Raw genomic sequence first — 23,947 nt, 5'->3', positions numbered from 1 at the left:
CCACCTAGCATTGCGTTTGCAACGGCGTCTTCCCCACTCCTGCTCTGCTCTGTCATCTCCGTGAGTCCATCTTTCTCAGACTTTTTGTATACAACCAACCTTAGTAACGCATAGTAACGCACGCCTTTCCCGCCTAAGTAACGGTAACGGGGTTGCCAAGATGAGAAAAGTAATTGATTAGATTACTCATTACTGAAAAAAAAATAACACCGTTAGTAACGCCGTTATATTCTAACGCCGTTATTAAAGCGATCCTCTAGTTTTAAGACAAGTAATTCTTAAAAGATACATCTTAGTATGAGTTATAATAATTTGACATTAAATCCCTCTTAATGTTTTCGTTTTAATAAAATTTGTAAAATTCTTTTAACTGATTGTTCGCCATGGTTGTTGACGTCGCAGTGCTGTGACGTCACAAATCCCGCTGCCGGACTTCTCTCGACTTCAGCGTGTCATTCATTAGCAACATCTCGTCAGTTCGTCCCTTCCAATTTGAACCAGAGCGGAAAAGTGAAGAGCAGGACAGCACTGTCGGTCGTTCACAAGACGAGCAGCAAAGGCGAAATGCAGAGCAAGAAATACCTGATGAGGCAAGAGTTGGGCTAAACTTCTGGTGTACTTGCGGCAAGTGCATCTCGATGACAACGGAGCGAGAGAGCGTATGTTGTCGAGAACTCAGGTTTTTGTCAGCAGATCTTCAAGGTGAGTTATTGCGTCATCAAACTCATTCCAATATAATTGTGTAGATTGTTAGCATCCAGAGCTGTCGTATGCTTTACATAGAGTACAGGCCAAAACACATTGGCATTCGTGCCTTTTTATTTTCTTGACCATTGACATTATAAACTCTCACTGAAGGCAATAAAACCATGAATGTGTGGCGAGCTAGGGAAGGATGCGGAGTATCAAACCACGGAGCTAATCCGCGTTGTTTTATTGACATTTAGGCTGCAAGAAATAGCAATGTCTGTCTGGCATGCGACCCGCGGAAGGTAACAGTTATTTCCAGCTGTTCCATTCACAAAGTACCCCCCCCAACCACACAACGTGCCAACATAATTTCCGCCGGTGAATTCTGTTATAACTTGCTACAAATGCACACGTGTGTATTGTGTACTTAGAAAAAAGGTGAAATAACTAAAAACGTGTGATATTCTAGTATCTTCAAAGTAGCCACCCTTTTCTCTGATTACTGTTTGGCACTCTTGCCATTCTCGCGATGAGCTTTCAGAGGGAGTCCCCAAAAATGGATTTTGACTTCACATGTATGCCATTCCGGCGATGAGAATTTATTGCTTTATCAATGGGGTTGAGACATTTGTGTTGCATTGAATGAATTGCATTGGACGTGCTTTGATCAGTTTGAGTGGCAGCATCACTCATATTAGCTGAATACTGAACACACACTGCCTGATGAACTGACAGTAGAGGTGAATTATTAGCTTCCTCTGTGACTAGCGGTACGCCCGAAGGTTCGCCTCCCGCTGTAGCGACAGGAGCGGCTTGGGTGCTTAAGAGGGCGGCCAGAGTGTCTCGTCCGTCTCGCTTCATTGCGCGCATTTCACTCGATATCCGAGCAGGCTGAGGCTTCTTGTGCGGGAAAATAGTTGCAACAGCATTTGGTTTTAGTCTGCGCTTATATCTAGCCGCTCCGATGAGATCTTTCATTAGTTGTCATCTACTAAAATCCTCAAACGCGGTAGGAGAAAAATGGCGACAACAAAGCCTTGGTTGTTTGGGAAGATTTGCTTGTCTACAGGCATTTTCCCAAACCTTTCTCCTCTTCTTGTCAACAGGAAATTTGTGGAGACTCGCATCACTCTCCTTGTTTCCATTTGACTCGAAATTGCATCCATAAGCAGCACATCGTGGCATTTTACTTCGCGAGTTAAGCCAGTAATACACAGTTGTTGTACACACGGCTACACGATTGGGAAAAATATCATGTACGTCATCACTCCGCGCCCGCAGAACATGGCGCCAACTATCGGTCAAAATATGCACTAAATATTATAAAATATTTCCATTGATTTAATATTTTATGTGTTTCTAACGACATATTTTAATACAAGAGAACAATTGTGATTTATTAGAGCCTACATGTCTTTAAAATCGAGGATCACTTTAACAACACTGATGGTCAACCTGAACTCTCTCCATTGAAGGTAAGAAAAAGGGCGTTTGGGGGCAGTCTCAGATAAAATGCCAAAGTTAAGTGTGTTTATCAGGGCATTGGTGGAACAGAAAAGTATTTTAAATGAATTCTAAAAATCCCGGTTAGTCCCTTTAAGATTGACAGTATTTGAAAGGTAATCCCATTTAAATAATTGACAACTAATCCCACAATGGAGGTGAGTGACAGAAAGTGTCTACATGTCATGATGTAGATTGAGAACTAAGTACCGGTACCGTTAAAAAGAAAACTAAAAAAGATGTCAAATTCTACCAAATGTATTAAGTAGAGGTGCAACAATTAATCGATTAATCAACAACTAATTGATTAGCAAATTAATTGAAAACTATTTTAATAACCAATTAATGGTTTAGGACCTTTACCTCAAACTTGTCTAAACTCTTGAAATTATAACATACATATAACGTCTCAGTTGGAAATATTATCAGATTTCTTCATTATATTTTTGATAAGTCAAAGTAGGATGAACAAAAATCTGCTTTTACTAAGGAAAACATAATTCACATTTTTGCCAAATTTCGGACATCTTACGGTCTAAACTAGCTTCTTGAAGGGAACGTCGCACTTTAAGACTAATAAGTTCTAATAAGCCAAAATTGTTCTCTTTTACTAAAATATGTTACAGTATTACAAACACATATAATATTGCCATTAATTCAAAAATCTAAAATATTTAGTACATGTTTTGACCTATGGAGGTTGCCATGTTTTATGCGCGCAAAAGAGGCTTGGGGTGATGCAGCTCCATTTCCTTCTACGCGGCCAGACGTCCAACACATGCACATATCGGTTAACAGCGGCTAGTACTTACTTTTTGTGTTCTCGTACTATTATGCGTGTTTTCTTGTGGTAGCTTTAAAGTAGATTGCTGATCTGTTGCCCATTAGTCACGTAGCATATTTAAACCACCCACCCTTATTTGATATTACTACATTTAAGTATTTTCTTAAGGCATCTTTAGTATGTTATATCTGTAACTAAACAAAACAAGCTGAAAGTGTACGCGGAACTTTGGGTGTCAAATTTGCCTCTTGTAGAATGTTTCGCCAGTGTAGTACATTTTAGCAGAACACAGTTTTTTTTCCTACTCTCGTCTCGTCTAATCCCGTCTTTCCTGTTCATTTTACTTTTGCTGCTCGTTTTGTGAAACATCGACAGTGCCGTCATGCTCATTAATGTTCCTCTCGGGTTCAAATTGAAAGGGTTGAATTAATAGATGACATGTTTGTCATTAGAGTCATACTCTGGAAGCCCGGCAGTAACCATGTGACGTCACCAACAATGGTGACCTACTATTTAAACTAATTTTACAAATTGTATATAAACAAAAACATCAAGATGGGTTTCAATATTAAATTATTTTAACTCATAATAAAACTCATCTTTAAAGAAGTACAAGCCTTTCTAATTGTGGATCCCTTTAATAAGGCTGCAACAACTAATCGATTAAATCGATTAATAAATTAGTTGCTAACAAATTTGATAATTGATACAGTTGTACACTACAGTTAAGTAGGGTAGGTATAAAAAATATATATATTTTACAAGGAAATAGTCATCCATTTTGTCTTCATTGTTTTTTACAACATGCCTAAAACAAATTCAAGGTAAATTGTGAAGGTAATTGAAAAAAAAGTGACACTTGTCCGATTAATCATTTAACTGAACGCCCGATTAATCGATTATGAAAATAATCGTTAGTTGCAGCCCTAGTATTAAGCTTATCGAATAACTTATAAAACGTGTTAATGGGAAGGTATTCATGAGAGTAATAACTGTAACAACCAACCCCGTTCTCTGCTAATGTTATAACATTACTGCCAGTGCTATGAAATGGTTGCCAGCCAAAACAGAATGTGGCGGGACATGCAGGTAAAATTCACACCCTGTTCCCTGCTTTGCACAACTCCCTTCCAAGTAGATTTCCTTCTAAATGACTGTTCAAGGAAACGACATGTTTGAAGATTCAATTCAATGTGCAGACACGCAGACAGTTCCCAAACAGTTTCTTCCTGTCTTTTTAGGGAGGGTGTGCTCTATTTTTATCTTTCTGCTTAGTCAATTATTTACAAGTGCAGCTCTCCGTGTTGTTGAGTCATAACAACAAAAGTTCCTTGACTTGACTTTCTAGAAAATGCTTTTGCATTTTGCTATATTTTCCTACAGGAATGCAGATCGGGATGCACGCATCCTGGAAAAACAGCCAGTGCTTCCCGTTTTGGAGAATGGACTGACATCACTTTCTAACCACGCCGGCGCCGCCCAACTTAGTGACTCACCGTGACTAAATCGTTTCCTCCGCCTTGTCCGCATGAGCACTTAGTGATGTGCAATATGACGATATACGTCAAAATAACATATCGTCATGAGGATCTCATATCACTAATATCGTGATATGTTGGGCAGAAAGTAAATATACTAGTCCTTCTCAAAAAATTTGCATATTGTGATAAACTTCAGTATTTTCTGTAACGTATTGATAAACATTAGACTTTCATATATTTTAGATTCATTACACACAGCTGAAGTAGTTCAAGCTTTTTATTGTTTTAATATTGATGATTTTGGCAAAAAAAAGTCAAGAAAAACAAAAAATCCCCATCTAAAAAAAATTGCATATTTCATCCGACCAATACAAAAAAAAAAAAAAAAAAAAAAAAAAGAGTTTTTTAATACAAAAAAAGTCAACCTTCAATTAATTATATCAGCTATCCACTCAATACTTGGTCGGGAATCCTTTTGCACAAATGACTGCTTCAATGTGGCGTGGCATGGAGGCAATCAGCCTGTGGCACTGCTGAGGTGTTATGGAGGCCCAGGATGCTTCGATAGCGGCCTTAAGCTTATCCACAGTGTTGGGTCCGGTGTCTCTCAACTTCGTCTTCACAATATCCCACAGATTCTCTATGGGGTTCAGGTCAGGAAAGTTGGCAGGCTAATTGAGCACAGTAATGCCATGGTCAGTAAACCATTTTCCAGTGGTTTTGGCACTGTGAGCAGGTGCCAGGTCATGCTGAAAAATGAAATCTTCATCTCCATAAAGCTTTTCAGCGGATGGAAGCATGAATTGCTCCAAAATCTCCTGATAGCTACCTACATTGACCCTGCCCTTGATAAAACACAGTAGACCAACACCAGCAGCTGACATGGCACCCCAGACCATCACTGACAGTGTGTACTTGACAGTGGACTTCAGGCATTTTGGCATTTCCTTCACCCCAGTCTTCCTCCAAACTCTGGCACCTTGATTTCGGAATGTCATGCAAAATTTGCTCTCATCTGAAAAAAGTACTTTGGACCACTGAGCAACAGTCCAGTGCTTCTTCTCTGTAGCCCATGTCAGGCGCTTCTGCCATTTCCAGCACACGCTTGTGCACGGTGCCTCTGGATGTTTCTACTCCAGACTCAGTCCACTGTTTCTGCAGGTCCCCCAAGGTCTGGAATCGGCCCTTCTCCACAATCTTTCTCAGGGTGCGGTCCTCTCTTCTGGTTGTGCATCGTTTCCTGCCACACCTTTTCTTTCCCACAGACTTCCCACACCCTATTTACTCAAACATTTCTTTCTGTGTCTTAGCCTCTTGCTTGAGGTTGTCAATTATGGCCTTCTGGACAGCAGTCACGTCGGCAGTCTTGCCCATGATTGCGGTTTTGAGTAATGAACCAGGCTGGGAGTTTTTAAAAGCCTCAGGAATCTTTCGCAGGGGTTTTGAGTTAATTCATTGGTTCAGATGATTAGGTTAGTAGCTTCTTTAAAGTACCTTTTCATGCAAATTTTTTGAGATAGGGATTTTTAGTTTTTCTTGACTTTTTTGCCAAAATCATCTATATTAAAACAATAAAAGGCTTGAACTACTTCAGTTGTGTGTATTGAATCTAAAATATATGAAAGTCTAATGTTTATCAGTACATTACAGAAAATAATGAACTTTATCACAATATGCTAATTTTTTTATAAGGACCAGTACAAGCCTGCAGCCTTTTTGGCACTAACTGGTCTCAGTTTAGCACATGAGCTATGCTTAAAATGACCTCTACATGTCTCCAAACAAGCATGCTTGATAGAAAAGAAATGATTAATCAATATGACTCAATGGTGGATGTGTGCTGTGTATGATCCAAGTAAATATGTCTGAAGATCTGGACCATCAGTATAACCGCCAGTGATCAAATTGCACTTGCATTGTGTTAGCAAATGCATAAACTTGCATTTACCCAAATACAGACAGAAATAATAGCAAGTCATTAAATCAAATGTAATTAAAACTAAAAAATCGCATAACAACAAACTAAATAGTAGGTGTATGACAAAATATCAAAATGGTGATATATCGTGATACTTTGTATCCCAAAAGGTTATCGATATGCTCCTGCCAAGAATCGAGATATCGTTTTAAAAAGGTGTCACTGTTTAAAGGAACCAACAAGTCGCTACCAAAATTTTCCACCATAATTGTGTCTCAGTTAACTCTAAGGCTGCATTGATGGTTCTCGACGCCCAGTCCATTTAGACTGTGAACGTTTGTTCATTCGAAACCACAGCATTTACAGTTATTCTGTCCGATTTTCAGGGCATTTACAGGTCATTTCCTGTTGAGTTTGAGTCACTGCCTATTCATTTGGGTGATTCCCAGGTCACTTCCTGTTCTGTAACCCAAAATAAACAGGAAGTGACACATAAAATACCCCCAAATCAACAGGAAGTAACTAAAAATCAACTAGCCCAAAATTACCTCATTGCCTGGCATTGGCTGTCACTGACGGCCATAGACGGTACACAAGAAAGCTCGCTAACAGTTTGCTGAAGACATGTCAACAAAGCACATGGATTACTGGAACCATGTCCTATGGTCTGGTGAGACGGGTGGGCTTTCTTGTGTACTGTCTTCACAAGAGGCTTCCTCCTGGGGTGACAGCCATGCACACCAATTTGATGTAGAGTGCGGCGTATGGTCTGAGCACTAACGGGCGGGCTGACCCCCCCACCTCTTCCATCTCTGCAGCAATGCTGACAGCACTCCTGTAACGAGTCACATAACATTTTGGAGGGAAAATGGCAAGCAGTACTCAATTTGGACATTTAGATATATACGTAGTTTCTATGGGGTGTACTCACTTTTGTTGCCAGGGGTTTAGGTATTAATGGCTATATTTTGAGTTATTTTGAGGGGAAAATAAATTAACTCTATTGTATAAGCTGCACACAGACTACTTTTCATTGTGTCATGGTGTTATTTTGTCAGCGTTGTCCCATGAAAAGATAAACATCTGCAGAAATGCGAGGGGTGTACTCACTTTTGTGATACACTGTATTTACAACATTGGCATTGTGTTGCGTTTGCCAACAAATGAGGGGGGCGACTTAAACAACAGTATATACGGAATGTGGCAAATAAGAACGAGAAAAGTGAGGGTGGAAACCTGTAATAGTATATTGTATGTTTTTTTCATCATTTTGTCATGATATCGTTGCATATCATTATCAGGATATAAAACAGCTCATATCATGACAGGATTTTTCCCATATTGCACACCACAATGTGCACTTTAAAAAAACATGCAAAGGCACACAATTCATTCCCAGATTTAGTCAAATCGTCATAGAAGCCCCCCAAAATTTCTGTACGCTGAACGTGACTTTGGAATTGCAGATTAATAACCCTATTAAAAAAAAGAAGCGCCAGCAATGTGTTTAATCTAACCCTGCGACTCCGCATTGAAAATCTAAAAGCTTTGCTTGTTTTTTTTAATCCTTTGACAGACTCGCTGAGGTTGAAAAGTTAAATCCCGGAGGATTGGAGGAGGATGAAGATGACAGTTAAGAGGCGTCGCGCTTCACAGGCTATTTGCGGCGTGCACTTCAGCGTCGGGAGACAATGGGAGGTCTCGTGTGCACACGTTTGGCAGCGTGTTGGGTCGAACAACTTATTAGCCTGTGTGTGTCACAAAGACACTATCAATCAGTCGCTATTAGCGTCATGAAGTATGACAGAAATGAGAGGATATTTACTGTTGAGAGGCTGAAATTCTGAAGCTCTTGTCAATTTTAAGTTAAACAAAGTCGTTGATACGATCGCGTGTTCAGAAATCAGGCTTGATAACGTCATTTTTAGTGATCGGGTTTTTAAAATGTATTTATTTGTTTTTATTTTTAAGTATTACCTAATTAGCTGCCTCTTGATGCCTCTCGCTGTCAATGGCAGTGAAACAAGATCACTTTCAATGGCAGTGACAGTGCCAAAGGCTCCAAGCAACAAAATAATCCTGAGGTATATTTCACATTAAAAAAAATATATATACAGTGGTACATCAAGTTACGAAATGAATTAGTTCCGAGTGGCTTTCGTATCATGATTTTGTCAAAGAATGGCGTTTTACATGTAATTCCTTCCATGCTCTACTAAAAACTAGGGCTGTCAAAATTATCACGTTAATGGGCGGTAAATAACTTTTTAAATTAATCACGTTAAAATATTTGACGCAATTAACACACATGTCCCCCTCAAACAGATTAAAATGACAGCAAAGTGCAATGTCCACTTGTTGTGTTTTTTTGGAGTTTTGTCACCCTCTGCTGGCACTTGGGTGCGACTGATTTTATGGGCTTCAGCACCCATGAGCATTGTGTAATTATTGACATCAACAATGGCGGGCTACTAGTTTATTTTTTGATTGAAAATTTTACAAATTTTATTAAAATGAAAACATTAAGAGGGGTTTTAATTAGGGCTGTCAAACGATTAAAATTTTTAATCGAGTTAATTACAGCTTACAAATTAATTAATCGTAATTAATCGCAATTAATCGCAATTCTAACCATTTATAAAATATGCCATATTTTTCTGTAAATTATATATATATTCTGTAAAATAAATTGTTGGAATGGAAAGATAAGACACAAGATGGATATATACATTCAACATACGATACATAAGGACTGTAGTGGGCATTTCACTCTACTGTCATTTAAATCTGTCTATGCTGTCCTCACTCCGAAGTGTCTACTTTTTCCAAAGCTAGACAGCTAGTGAACGACGCCATAATAATCAGACTTCTTTTTCATCTGATTTATTAATAAAATGGCCTCAAACCATTGTCCACTTTAGACCGTCGTAACACTACAAAAAAAAAGTACAAAAAAAAAGTACACAAGCATTGCATTAGCAACAACGTTAGCTTAGCACGCTATACAGATTCACAAAACATAAACAAAAAGCGTCTCATACAAAAAATATAACATTTCCCTTACTAACATAATATGTGCATTATTTACAACAACCATACATACGGACAAATCTTGTCCAAGGATCATATAAGCACAACATTACAGCGTAGGCGTCAGCCCGAGACGTCCTGCAGCCATATTGAACTGGCATGACAACAATAAACCATGTCGCAAAGCGACCACAAGAGTTCGCTGTTAGACAGCACAAAAAGGCTTGCTGTCAAACTTACCAAAAGGCAGAATACTGTCTGAGCGGGACATGTGCGTTAATTGCGTCAAATATTTTAACGTGATTAATTTTTAAAAAAATTAATTACCGCGCGTTAACGCGATAATTTTGACAGCCCTAGTATTAATATAAAATTTCTATAACTTGTACTCACATTTATCTTTTAAGAACTACAAGTCTTTCTATCCATGGATCGCTTTAACAGAATGTTAATATTGTTAATGCCATCTTGTTGATTTGTTGTTATAATAAACAAATACAGTACTTATGTACAGTATGTTGAATGTATATATCCATCTTGTGTCTTATCTTTCCATTCCAACAATAGTTTACAGAAAAATATGGCATACTTTATAGATGGTTTGAATTGCATTTAATTACGATTAATTAATTTTTAAGCTGCAATTAACTCGATTGAAAATTTTAATCATTTGACAGCCCTACTAAAAACACATTAAATTTGCTGTCATGTCCTCTGATTGCCTGTATTTATTTGTAATGTTACTCGCCCCCTAGTGCTGCTTAAGTGTAACTAGTTAAGTTCCAGCTTAGTCTACAGACGTTATCACATGACTACTTGAGCTCATAGAAAACACATAGTGCTAAAAGATGAGCTAACTTCAGCAGCCATTGCTCTAGCTATTTCATCTCGCTGTTTGTGCCCTGAAAAACATTCTTCTTTTGTTTCATATAAATGGGCATTGTGTAAAACATTTTGTCGTGTATATTTTGTTTGTTTACATTTATAGTCCAATGTAGTTACATTATTGCTTTGCTGCGAGCAGCAATTATCTGGTACACTGTGTATTATCTTTCATATGACGTATAATTTTTTGCGATATGAAGTGAAAAACTTTTCGTAAAATTATTTTTTGTGTGTGTACTGTGTGTATCTTTCATATCTCAAGGTACCTGTCCCGATCTGATCACGTGATCAGAAATCGGGCCGATAACACCATTTTACAGAGAATCAGAATCGGGTGAATCAGCTGGTGTTTGCTACTTGGGGTCCTACTCCATTATTCCTAGCTGCAGTATCCAGGGGACCGCCTGCTTTGAACACTGATTTTTTTCAAAGTAAACTCTTCGGTTCCCTGTTCTCGGCAGCGTGAGCGTCAAAGCATGAGTGAATTTGAGTGGACTCACTCATAGGAATTATATGAATGTTATGGAGTGATTAAAAGTATGGCCTTAAAGGTGATTTTGTGCTGGTGCACCTTAAGAAAAAAGTAAGTGTGGAGCCCTGGCAATATACTATATATCACAATGTTCACAATATCACATTTCCAAAATCATTAAGGCGTAATTTATTTATTTACTTTTTAAAGGCAACCTCAGACTTGCATGCTCTAATAAGCCACAATTGTTCTCTTTTAGTAAAATATAATATTAGAAACATATATAATTGCCATTGATTTAAGAATCTACAATATTTAATATATGTTTTGACCTACGAAGGGTGCCATGTTTTACGCGCACAATGCACGCGGGGGCTGATGACGCGGTAGGGCAGGACTGGAAGATTAGTATGACAACTGGCTCGATTTTGTCACATTTTGCTGCTGGTCAGATTGTTTTGTTACAGAGCTGTGGGATGAGTGCCCAACAATGTACCTGCATCCACTTCCAGCTCATCAGAAGTGTCTTTAAACCGATCATAGGCGGCTTGCCAAGATATTGACTTCCTGCCATTTGACAGTTTGTATTCCTTGACCCCTTCATTGAGAGTTGCATCTTTGCTTTGGTTTTCCCATTCGTCTGCCTTTCACTGCGGTTTTCCCTCTTTTTTTTTTTCCCTTCCCCCTTTTATCCCGACCTACTGTCTCGGATCCTTTTTTTGCCTCCCTTTTCACGATTGCGTGTTTTTGTGTGTGTTCAATAAACCTTTTATGCAATCCCTATGTCATTGTTTTGTGCTTGCTTCCGCATTCACGGACCGTAAGAGATCTCTTGGTTTTCATCTGAGGACCTGTTACAGATTGCAGCTAATAGTCACGTCACGTGGAAATAGTATGTATAGGAATAGTCCTGTGGTCTATGCGCTTGTCTGTCGCATGGGAAATGCAAGTTCGAATCCCGCTGGAGACATTCATTTAATTGGTTGTGCTGCTCGTTTTGTGAAATATCGCCAGTGCTGTCCTGCTCATCACTTTTCCGCTAGGCATCAAATTGGAAGGCCAGAACCGACGACATGTTTATGCAGCTAAAGAATTACACTGTGGAACCCCGGCAGCACCGCCCAGTGACGTCACCGCCCAGAGTGCATTAAGTCGTCAACAGCAATGGCGACCTACACGTTATAATAAAATTGTAAAATTTGTTTAACGGAAACATTAAGAGGGGTTTTAATATCAAATGATTATAACTCAAACAAACATTTATCTTTTAAGAATTACAAGTCTCTCGATCCGTGGTACCCTATTAGGGCTAAAAAGTAACAAAATAATCTAGAAATACAATGGCATTGCCAAAAGATACAAAATATATATATATGTTTTATATTCCACAAGAGAAGAGAAAGTACTGTAAAAAGTACAGTACTGTAACATTTTGTTTATTTTCAGTATCTGATCGGGACACTGTATCCGCAGATTCTCCGCAAAGATCCATTTTGGGATGTTAGAGCAAAATACATTGAAGCATTTTAAGCACTGTGATTCAATTGAATATGAGGCATTCATTCCAACCGCTTGACCTGCATTAGCCTTTTTGTTATATTACAGTGGGAGGAAAAAGTACGTGAACCCTTTGGGATTTAGTGAACTGCTGCATAAATTGGTCATAAAATCTGTCCTTTTCATTCTCATTTCCACTGACAATGCAGCCTTTTCACAAGATTTGGTCGGATTTCCACTTCGCTGGATTCTGAGTCAACAACAAGTCTCTCCAGGAATCCGTGTTTACAGCAGATTTCAACGCCTTCCGCAAGAATCAAAACGGGTCGTAGAATTCGAGGCGAGGTGAGGAATAAGGGTGGGAACCTCCGGGTAGCTCAGGATAGGTGATACAACAATTATTTATACAAGGGTCAGGAAATGATTCTACGATATTCCATGATACAACTATTAAACAGAAAAACAAGCTCTTTTCATCCTTCTGCTGTGAAATGAAATGAGTTTAACACTAGTAGAGCGGTCCAATCCATTTGAAGTGGGAGGGTGCCCCAACCTGCTGTTAATTTGGGGGTTCAGGTCATTTTCTGTTGATTGTCGGTTACTTCCTGTTGATTGTTGGCATTTCTGGGCCATTTTCTTTTGATTTTGGGTTACTGAAGAGGAAGTGACCTGTGAATGTCCCAAAATGAATATGAAGTGACTTTGACTCAACAAGAAGTGACCTGTAAATGCCCCAACACCAGGAATGCTCGGATTTCAGTCCCATTGACAGAGCTAAATGTCTTTGAAATGAATTCCTGTTAGGGCCTCTGCCCCTCCTTCCTAATTACACGTCAGACGGGTGGAGCGGCCGCAGCTGTGAGCAGTTACAATCAGCCAGCTATAAAAGACCAGCGGACGCACCATCACGTCGCCAGATCAACTCGTCTAGTCCTGCTGTCAGTTGTATCCCGCCTTACTTGCATTTTTGTCTTCTCTCTCGGCTCACGATTTTTGCTTTTGTCCCAGGACCTGTTTACGCACGCCCCTTGTCGGATCTCCATGCCTGATTCCTCCCCGAGCTTTGCCTGTCTCTCGTCGGTCTGGATCTCGCCAGCAACGCTCAAACAATAAACAAAACATTTTGGTTTTCCACAGCCTATCGGTCCCGTTGTCTGCTTTGGGATCCTCTCCCATCCACGAACCCTAACAGTTTGATCTGGCCAAATGGATCCCGCGGACAACGCCAGCTGCCCGCCCGCATGGCTGGACGGACACCATCAAGCCATCCAGCACCTCTTCGAAATGGTAACGAACATCGGGCACACACTCCAAGCCGTCCAGGCGCGGCTTACGCCGCTTCCTCAACCAGATCGCCCGGTCGAACCACGCACACGCCTGTCACCTAACTTTCCACCCGCCACAGCCGTTCACCGCGAGCCCTACGTTCCCGCCCCAGCTCCCTATAGCGGCGACCTCGGAACCTGCCGGGCATTTCTCGTGCAGTGTAGCCTGGTGTTTGAACAACAGCCGTCTACTTACCGGGACGAAAAAGCGAGGATAGCCTATCTGATAGGCTGCCTTCGTGGCGTCGCGTTGGAGTGGGCTTCCTCTATGTGGCAGCAGGATTCCCCCGTGTGCAAGTCCTACGTCGAGTTCACTGAGGAGATGAAGAAAGTCTTCGACCACCCCGTTCGTGGCAAGGAGGCTAATAAGCGACTCATGTCGCTACGCCAGGGATCCCGGAGCGTCGCCGAGTTTGCCGTGGAATTCCGAACGCTGGCGGCCGAGAGCTATTTTAATGACGAGGCACTACAGGAAGTATTTACCCGTGCTCTCAGCGAATCTCTCAAAGATGAACTGGCAACGCAAGATGAATCCCCCTCGCTCGATCGTTTGATCGCACTGTCGATTAAATTGGACAATCGGCTTCGGGAACGCCAGCGACAACGCCGGGAGCAACTGAAGACTCCTCACGCCCAGTTCTCTCTCCCCCGGCCGTTTCCGCCTCCCGACCAGGCACCCAGCGCTGCGTGTGTGCGCGCAGGCGCGCCTCCTGCTGACAACCCGGAAGCCATGCAACTGGGCCAAACCAGACTAACACCTCGAGAACGTGAGCGAAGATTCAATAGCAGATTATGCATCTACTGTGGAGCCGGGGGACATTTCCTTCGCGATTGCCCAATACGCCCGGGAAGGCCAACAGACTCACCAGTAGCAGAGGGGCTACTCGTGAGCCACATGAACAATATTCCAGGTCGCCGACTTCAACTCCCAGCCACCCTCTCCTGGAAGAGCCAGTCACGCACAGTCACCGCCTTGGTGGACTGTGGCTCAGATGAGAACTTCATCGATGGAGAACTGGTCCATCAGTTAGGGCTTGCGACACGTCTTCTCTCGGCCCCTTTACAAACCACCGCTTTGGACGGCCGAGTCCTGTTCCAGGTGACTCGTCAGACGGACGCCATCAACCTCCTCACATCGGGTAATCACCGGGAGGTGACCCCTTTCCTCGTTTTCAAGAGCCCTCGCACCCCCCTCGTCCTCGGGCTGCCATGGTTGAAAAGACACAATCCGTCCATTGACTGGTCCCACCCCAAAATAACAGCCTGGAGCCCGTATTGCCATGCTCACTGTCTCAAATCCTCCCTGACGCCGTCCTGCCCTGTCCGGGAAGCTGAGCAGCCCGACCTCTCCGCGGTACCAGAGTGTTACCATGATCTCGGGCAGGTCTTCAGTAAGGAGCACGCAGCTTCGCTCCCCCCACACCGCCCGTACGACTGCGCTATCGACCTCCTACCAGGAGCAGCCCTCCCCAGGGGGCGCCTGTTTTCCATTTCTCAACCTGAGAGGGAGGCGATGGAACAGTACATCAAGGAATCCCTGGCAACTGGTGTTATATGGCCATCCTCTTCCCCAGTGGGCGCGGGGTTCTTCTTCGTGCCGAAAAAAGATGGCGGCTTACGTCCCTGCATCGATTACCCGCCCTTGAACGATATCACGGTGAAGAATAAATATCCCCTCCCGCTCATCGATTCCGCTTTTACACCCCTCCAGGGTGCCACTATATTCTCCAAACTTGATCTCCGCAGCGCCTACCACCTTGTCCGCATTCGAGAGGGGGATGAGTGGAAGACCGCGTTTAACACACCCCTGGGTCACTACGAATACCTCGTCATGCCATTTGGTCTCACGAATGCCCCCGCAATCTTCCAGAACCTTGTGAATGATGTTCTCGGTGACATGATCAATCAGTTCGTGGTGGTCTACCTAGACGACATCCTGGTCTACTCAAACACCCAACTTGATCACGAGCGTCATGTCCGCCAGGTCCTCCAGCGTCTACTCGAGAACAAGCTCTTCGTTAAGGCAGAGAAATGCGAATTCCACGTCCCCGAGACCACATTTCTCGGCTACATCATCGGCAAAGGCATGTTACGCATGGACCCAGCCAAGGTCTCTGCGGTCCAGGATTGGCCTCTTCCCACAGACCGAAAACAGCTCCAGCGCTTCCGGGGCTTTGCAAATTATTATCGTCGGTTCATTCGTAACTACAGTTGGATTGCTGCTCCTCTCACTGCCCTCACTTCCACAGCCACGCCATTCCGCTGGTCTCCCTCTGCCAGTATGGCATTTCAAGAACTCAAGACCCGTTTCTCCTCAACTCCTGTGTTAGCCAACCCTGACCCAGTGCTTCAATTCATCGTGGAAGTGGACGCCTCTGAGGTAGGAGTGGGTGCTGTGTTGTCCCAGCGCAGAGCCGACGGCAAGGTGCATCCTTGCGCCTTTTTCTCCCGTCGGCTGTCCCCCGCCGAACGTAACTACACCATCGGCGATCGGGAACTCCTTGCTGTGAAGCTGGCCCTGGAGGAGTGGCGCCATCACCTGGAGGGAGCATCGTTACCATTTGTCGTACTCACAGATCATAAAAACCTAGAATACCTAAAATCTGCTAAACGCCTCAACCCGCGTCAAGCACGGTGGGCTTTGTATTTTTCTCGGTTCAATTTCACCTTGTCCTATATTCCAGGTTCCAAGAACACAAAACCAGACGCCCTGTCCCGGCAATTCCAAAAGAGCCAGTCCCAAGAAGAACCACCGACTATCCTCCCGCCAACCTGCTTCCTCGCCTCGGTGGAGTGGGAAATCGAGGCTAAGGTTAAAGAAGCGCACAGAGCGCACCCAGACCCTCGTGACGGGGACCAGTCCAACCTTTTTGTGCCTCCAGACCTTCGCCCCCAGGTACTGGACTGGGCGCATTCATCGCGCTTGTTTTGTCATCCTGGCATTAGGAGAACACTGGCGGTGCTACGCCAGCGGTTTTGGTGGCCCACCATGGCGACGGACACCCGATCGTTTGTCCTTGCATGCACGGTCTGCGCACGTAGCAAGACGACTACCCGACCCAGCGCTGGACTCCTACGGCCATTACCCATCCCGAGCCGCCCTTGGTTGCATATCGCCCTGGACTTTGTAACCGGTCTCCCTCCGTCCAAAGGCAACACGGTAATCCTCACAGTGGTGGATAGATTTTCCAAGGCAGCCCACTTCATTCCTCTCCGTAAGCTTCCTACCGCCTCTGAGACTGCTGACCTCCTCACACAAAACGTCCTCCGTCTGCATGGCATTCCAGCGGATATAGTGTCAGACCGGGGACCGCAATTCACCTCCCAAGTGTGGAAGGCCTTTTGCTCAGCATTGGGCACTGAGGTGAGTCTTTCATCCGGCTATCACCCACAAACGAATGGACAGTGTGAGCGCACCAACCAACAACTAGAAGCTGCCCTCCGATGCACCACGCAAGCCGATCCTGCCTCCTGGAGCGACCAATTGCCATGGATCGAGTACGCTCACAACTCCCTTCCGAACTCCTCATCCGGTATGTCCCCGTTCCTCTGCTCCCTTGGCTACCAGCCCCCGTTATTCCCCACACAGGAACAGGACATCGCCGTGCCCTCAGTCCAGGCTCACGTCGACAGGTGCTCCCAGGTCTGGAACCAGGCTCGCACTGCGCTTCTACGGGCCTCACAAGAGTCCTGCACCCAGTCCAACCGCCGCCGCACGCCAGCTCCGGTCTACACCGTGGGCCAGAAGGTCTGGCTCGCGTCAAAGTCTCTGCCGGTGAAGTCGGGTACCGCTAAGCTCACCCCCCGGTTTGTGGGCCCATATGAGATTATCAAGGTGGTGAACCCCGCGGCTGTACGCCTCAAGCTCCCTCAGCATTTCCGCATCCATCCCACATTCCACGTCTCCCAGGTCAAACCTGTTTCCTCGTGTCCCTTGTCCCCCCCTGTTCCGCCCCCTCCTCCACCTCTGTCAGTCGATGGGGGCCCTGCGTACCGAGTGAGGCGTCTGTTGGACGTCCGCCGACGCGGCAGGGGGCTTCAGTACCTCGTGGACTGGGAGGGCTATGGTCCTGAGGAGCGTTCTTGGGTCCCATCCCGATGGGTGCTGTCTCGGGCCCTCATCCGGGATTTCCACCGCGCCCATCCCGATGCTCTCCGTCGGTCGCCAGGTGGCGCCCGTGGGAGGGGGGGTCCTGTTAGGGCCTCTGCCCCTCCTTCCTAATTACACGTCAGACGGGTGGAGCGGCCGCAGCTGTGAGCAGTTACAATCAGCCAGCTATAAAAGACCAGCGGACGCACCATCACGTCGCCAGATCAACTCGTCTAGTCCTGCTGTCAGTTGTATCCCGCCTTACTTGCATTTTTGTCTTCTCTCTCGGCTCACGATTTTTGCTTTTGTCCCAGGACCTGTTTACGCACGCCCCTTGTCGGATCTCCACGCCTGATTCCTCCCCGAGCTTTGCCTGCCTCTCGTCGGTCTGGATCTCGCCAGCAACGCTCAAACAATAAACAAAACATTTTGGTTTTCCACAGCCTATCGGTCCCGTTGTCTGCTTTGGGATCCTCTCCCATCCACGAACCCTAACAATTCCATTTCGAAATGAATTAGTTGAGTATGAGTAAATAGTAGGGCTGTCAAACGATTAAAATTTTTAATCGAGTTAATTACATCTTAAAAATTAATTAATCGTAATTAATCGCAATTAATCGCAATTCAAACCATCTATAAAATATGCCATATTTTTCTGTAAATTATATATATATTCTGTAAAATAATTTGTTGGAATGGAAAGATGAGACACAAGATGGATATATACATTCAACATACGGTACATAAGGACTGTAGTGAGCATTTCACTCTACTGTCATTTAAATCTGTCTATGCTGTCCTCACTCCGAAGCGTCCACTTTTTCCAAAGCTAGACAGCTAGTGAACAACGCCTTAATAATCAGACTTCTTCCTTTTTCATCTGATTTATTAATAAAATGGCCTCAAACCACTGTCCTCTTTAGACCGTAGTGAAACTACAAAAAAAAAGTACACAAGCATTGCATTAGCAACAACGTTAGCTTAGCACGCTAAACAGGTTCACAAAACAAACAAAAAGCGTCTCATACAAAAAATATAACATTTCGCTTACTAACATAATATGTACATTCTTTACAACAACCATACTTACAGACAAATCTTGTCCAAGGATCATATAAGCACAACATTACAACGTAGGCATCAGCCCGAGACGTCGTGCAGCCATATTGAACTGGCAAGAAAGCAATAAACCATGTCGCAAAGCGACCACAAGAGTTCGCTGTTAGACAGCACAAAAAACCTTGCTGTAAAACTTACCAAAAGGCAGAATACTGTCTGAGTGGGACATGTGCGTTAATTGCGTCAAATATTTTAACGTGATTAATTTAAAAAATTAATTACCGCGCGTTAACGCGATAATTTTGACAGCCCTAGTAAATAGTAAATATATTTTTCCCTTTTTAAAACGATATTTCGTTTTTTGGCAGAAATATATCGTTAAGGTATTGGGCAAAAAAGAATTGCGATATATTTTCACTAGAGGTCGACCAATATGGGATTTTCAAATGTTGGTGCTAATACAGATATCTAAAAAAAAAAATCATCCGATTGCTGATCTCCAAAACCGCTTTTGTAAGCCGATATATTTATATAAACCTGGAATCCTTCGTATTCCTTCATTTAGTTCAATGCAATGTTCAACACTTTATAAGTTAATATTTTCTGCTGCATGCTGGAGGTCTGTTTACAATATCCAAATCAAGCGGACGGCTTCCACTTTGTTTAAATCAATACAACTTCTGCTTCAAACCTGTTTGATGAAATGTTTTTCATTTATAACCACAAAGTTTCGCAGTATTTTAGGATCGCATATAATTTCATAGAATTTTTACATCAGAGGCAGCCAGGGAGTTAATGCTGTGACTTAGTGAATTTTTCCAGGATGTGTGAAAGACACATTCTGGCACGGGTGTAGGTTTGGTCTCAACATTGGTAAGGGACAATATAACAGCATGACCTGCATGTACACTTTTTGCTCGGGATTGGTCTTATTAATGTCCCAACAGATTGGGTGAACGGGGGCAAGGCTACATTTCTCACGAATATGAACCTAATTAATTGATATGCTAAATCAGGGGGGCTAATTACGTCGATCACGATCGACCAGTCAATCTCAACGCTAGTGTGGGTAGCTTGCGGTGTGTGTGATGTGTTGTGTGAGCAACATATGAGCTACATATGCAGCACCCTCTGTAAGCAGCTTCTTGCTAATGTTTTTCTGGTTCTATTGTTTCCAGCAGAGTTCACTACATTTTTCACAGTTTAATTAACGTCAACAGTAGGGCTGTCCCAAACGACTAATTTTCTCCCGATTAGTCAGCCAACTATTTTTACGATTAGTCGACTAATCTTATAATTAAAAAAAAAAATTTTTATTTATTTTTTTACTAATTTAGCAATGAAAATTTTTTTGACGCTTGTCAATTCACAAAAACATTTTGGAACACTTAAATTCTCAATTAAAGTACAAATAAACAGATAAATAACGATAATAAATCTCAAATAAACAATGAGTTCAAATGCTGATAGAATTAACTTGTGCAAAAGAATGGAATGTTAACCGATTCAGAACACTGACTTCACCTTTCCAAAATGATTCAAAACAATTCTTAAAAAATACCTAGCATTAATATTATAGTATACTGTAGTACTATATATATAATAGTATTATAATAATTATTCATTGCCAATCAGAATTTTCATAAAGGGTGTCATTTTTAAAGGCATTCTTAGTGTATAATCTGAAGTATGTGGGATTAACTCCAGAAATCGTTATTTATATGACGAACATTACATGTTTTTATTTTTGAAATGTTCACCGGAAGTACGTTCGCTAAATCGCTAATTTAAGCTTTACACTTCGCAAAAAAAGCACTTTTTGTCATTGCATGTGTTGTCAGTAATAGATTTTTTTTCCTTTTGCATATGCTGTTAACCAGCGATTTTTCATGTTTGAAGTGTCACCTTTTAACTGCAAGTTTTGGAGAAGGCTGCCTGTTTTATAGCCGGCTAAAGTAGGTCGTCTTTTTTCCCCATTCACCTCAATGTAGCAATGCTAACGTATACAGTGTTTAATATAGATGTGTTTTCTTATTTTTTATGTCTGAACTTTAAGTTTACAGCGTGTTGATGAAAGAAAAGAACTGGAGTCTCATATGTCATCAGCATGCACGCGCGCGCAGCGATAAAACGTAGCCGTGAAAATGACCGCCCTCATTTTTATTTACCATGCGATAAATGGACTCATTGCATATCGCGACAGGCTTAGCAACTTCAATAAAACATGTCATTACTTAGTTAGACGGACTTACAATCTCCTGTCGTTATCATTCACGGCCGACGTGCAGCCAAGCTTGGCATTGAAGAGACAGGACACAACAGTGTACCCTCCTTTGTTTCTTTAAAAATAAGTCAATGGTTTGGACTCTGATGCGCTTTTTTGGCTTTGTGCCGCTTTCCCCGCTGGCATACCAAGCGTCCAACATTCTGAACTTTCCACGCATATATTTCTTTAGCCCTTCATTAACCGTCGATGGGATGTTGTGCTCGTCGACGGATTTACGTCATCGATGACGTCGACTATGTCAACTAGTCAGGACAGCTCTAGTCAACAGTAGAAAACACAAACATTAGGAAACTTCTCGCTAAGCAGCTTCCTACTCGAGTTTTGCAGGTTAGCAAGTTCACACAGTTTAATGTGATGCTAACTCTGACACATGTCGGACTTTCAGTAGTAAAATTGGTGGTGTTTCCCCCACCTCCACAAAATTGGTGTCTTTTTAAATTTACTTACAGTGGCTGCTGCTGGGCGGAAAAAACTTCTAATATCCCTTCCTCTTCGAAGGGGTCGGAGGAGGCGGAATGTTGTTGACATGTATTTCTGTTGGAGCTGTGTGAGTGTGAGCATGCATATGTGTGTTGGAGGTGAGTTAGGTCATAAGCCAATCAAATGTGTGTTTGAGGTGGTAGAATGGACCGTCGCATTCAGCAAGTGAAAAGGGGTACATGTAAATTTGAACATTAGAACATATGTAATAATAATATAATTCATATAAGGTTGCTTAAAGTTTGGTGTGGACAATTTGAGCACACTAAAAAGTTGGTAGTGTTATGTCCCTACTGTCCCTATGCCTAGGGCATAGGTTTGGTCTCAACACTGGTAAGGATGATATTACCGTAATGCACATAATGCAAACAATGACCCAACTAAGGGATTGCTAGCTTGACTTCATTGTTCCTTGTAGAGGCTGGCCTGACTGCAGTAGTTTTGCAGGTTAGCAAGTTTAATGTTATCCTAAATCTGATGCAGGTCGGACTTTCAGTAGCAAAATTAGTGGTGTTTCCCCAACTTCCACAACATTGACGTCTTTTTACCTGACTTCTAATTTCTCTCTTCTCTGAAGGGGGCGGAGGAGGCAGCATGTTATCGACATGACTCTGTTGGGGTTGTGTGAGTATGTGTATGTGTCTTTGTGGCGGGACGGTGGTCATCAGCCAACCAAATGTTGTTTTGCGGGGGGAAAAAAACAATTGACCGGCACATTCAGCAAGTGAAAAGGGATAAATGTAAGTCTGAATACAATGAAAATAATTCACTTCATAATGGTAGGGTCTATTCTATCATTACAACATATGGGAAGACAATCTAAATTACCTATATAACTGAACTCTTCATATAATGCAAATAAGGTTGCTTAAAAGTTGGTGGGGATAATTTGAGCATCCTGAAAAGTTGGTAGTGTTATGTCCCTTCCATCCCTATGCAAACCTACGCCCTTGCATACTTGGTATTCTGTTACAACTTTTATTTAACACATTTTTGTGTCATAGAATGGAGAGTTACATCAACATTTACGCCACTTTTATACGTGAAAAGCACTCTGGAAATTTTGACCCTTCCGATGCTGCCAATACTACATCTGAAGATGGAAAACTGGCGCATCTACGTCCATGTCGTGGATGTTTCTAGACAGTATAAAAGGGACTTAAAGGTAAAAACAGACCCTCTACTTAACTTGGGATTACCACAGCAAAAGCCCCTTGGGGGCTAACGCAGGTGGTAATTCCAAGCATAATTCATGGACTACAAAAGTGTGTTTATTAAACTAATCCCAACGCGTAAAAACTATTTTGATCAGCTTTATAATAAAATCAAAAACTTAAAGAAACTGGCTGAAGTACCATGACGTACTAGCTACGTCCATGACGTCCGTCCACGACTCAACTTGTCCACTGCTCCCGTTTGTTTGTGCCAAAACATGGCGAAAGAGTGTCACCGTGCAGAATTAGTCGACAGCTGCGTCATATAATTAAAAAAAAAATTCGAGAGAAAATGAAACGCTATTTTTAGCTTTTGGGGGTTCAACAGGGCAGCGAAGGCAAAAGCGCCGAGTGACCGCGTCGACCCGCAGCTCCTCGGACAAACGGCCGCCGAGTCGGTGCGCGTCAACCGGGGCTAAAAATTGTCTAAATTTTAACTTAAAACACTAATAAACCTTGACGAACGTCATTCCACATTGGAATATTGTGTCATTGGCGTATATTTTGAGAAGGCTTGGTCTTCTGCTGCGTAAATGCTAATAAGCTAGCTAAAACCGCCGCGACACCACCGCGACCTGCTCGCTCTTGTGCCCGTCGGCTCCGCTGCAATGGCGGGGCAAGGTCGGAGCAACGCAGCGTAAAAAAAACACGTTCCACTAGAAAAAATTGAAGGAACTTACTCACCACCACTACGGGAATCCTCATTTCTACGCGCAGCCCCGCAACGGAGGAGGAAGAACAGGAGGAGGAGGCGCCCCCTCGTCGGTGTCCGTCATAACTAATCGCCTTCCCGGGCTACTTTTGCTCCAATGATGTCCTCCTCCTCCTGGCGTCAGACTGCAGCGGCAACCGGGGGAGGGGTGGAGAAGCGGCGGGGTGGGGGCAGAGGCAAGTGCGGCCAGTGGCAACCCAGCTGGGCCGAGCCTCCACAGGCCACAAGCGACAGGAACATCACCGCAATCTTCAATGAATTCATGTTGTGATTTATTTAGTCACACTGACTGCCATTGATGGTAAATCGACGAACCTTATCGGGTCTAAAAAAAAAACACACAAAAAAACTTTTTAGCACTAGGGCTGGGCAATGATTAAACATTTGAATCGCGATTATTCACGTGCAATTAACTCATTTGCTACCAAAACGTATAAATACATTCTATTTTTAATTGTTTCAGTGTCCCAAAAACGTATTTATACGTCTTTTACGTTTTTTTTTTTTTACAAGCGACATC

At 42.8% G+C, this 23,947-nt stretch overlaps 1 protein-coding gene across 4 annotated transcripts in view; it reads right to left on the bottom strand.

Moving 5' to 3' along the window:
- The window catches only part of LOC130929750 (zinc finger FYVE domain-containing protein 9-like), a 74,437-nt gene extending 50,891 nt beyond the window's left edge, over positions 1 to 23,546 (bottom strand). For all 4 annotated transcript variants that reach the window (XM_057857204.1, XM_057857203.1, XM_057857206.1 and 1 more), the window contains exon 1: positions 23,400 to 23,546. The gene's annotated coding sequence lies outside the window, so the exon portion shown is untranslated. The remainder of the gene's footprint in view (positions 1 to 23,399) is intronic.
- Between the last annotated feature and the right edge of the window lie 401 nt (positions 23,547 to 23,947).

This window comes from Corythoichthys intestinalis, chromosome 14 (genome assembly GCF_030265065.1).
Source record: "Corythoichthys intestinalis isolate RoL2023-P3 chromosome 14, ASM3026506v1, whole genome shotgun sequence".
Classification (NCBI taxonomy): domain Eukaryota; kingdom Metazoa; phylum Chordata; class Actinopteri; order Syngnathiformes; family Syngnathidae; genus Corythoichthys; species Corythoichthys intestinalis.
Note: the sequence above shows the minus strand (reverse complement) of the source record. Positions and strands in the feature narration are given on the sequence as shown.